The sequence below is a fragment of the Meriones unguiculatus genome, chromosome 1, assembly GCF_030254825.1.
Source record: "Meriones unguiculatus strain TT.TT164.6M chromosome 1, Bangor_MerUng_6.1, whole genome shotgun sequence".
NCBI lineage: Eukaryota > Metazoa > Chordata > Mammalia > Rodentia > Muridae > Meriones > Meriones unguiculatus.
In genome coordinates this window covers 58568063-58568694 of record NC_083349.1, presented here as the reverse complement: position 1 = coordinate 58568694, position 632 = coordinate 58568063, and positions in this window count along the sequence as shown.

Genomic DNA, 632 nt, shown 5'->3' with positions numbered 1-632 from the left:
AACAAGAGTAAGAACCAGAAGGAGGTGCGTCTGGAAATTACTAGAGAAATGTACAGCAGAAGAGAAACCATTCCAGACAACAGAGAGGGGTTCAGACAAATATCCAGAGGAGATGAGGCAGAATCAGAACTGACTAGCCAGAAAACCATGAAAAGCAAAACCATTACAGAGGATGTAGCGTAGCCTAGCCTCAAGGCGCAAGGACAGGGATCTCATGCAGACGAATCTCTCTTTGACAAGTAATAAGTCCACGTGTGTATAGGCATCCTGGGGAGACAATAGAGAGCTCTCAAACCTGGAGACCGAAAGCCAACTATTTCCAGATTTGCCAAATACAGTTCTATGACCTGGGTAAACTGTTTAAACTTGAGTGGTGGTGAGTGAGGCAGCTCACAGGCTAAAAACACTCGCCACCACGCTGGAGGACCTGACGTCAGTCCCGGGAGCCCAGACGATTGGAGAGAGCGATTCACACAAGTTGCCTTCCGATCTTCACACACACACACACACACACACACACACACCGAAACTTTAAATGTAATAAAATTCAAGACACTAACACATTTTAGTGGATCTCAGTTTTATTTTGGTTGCTGTAATAAAATGTCCGAACAGAAAGCAACTTGGAGAGG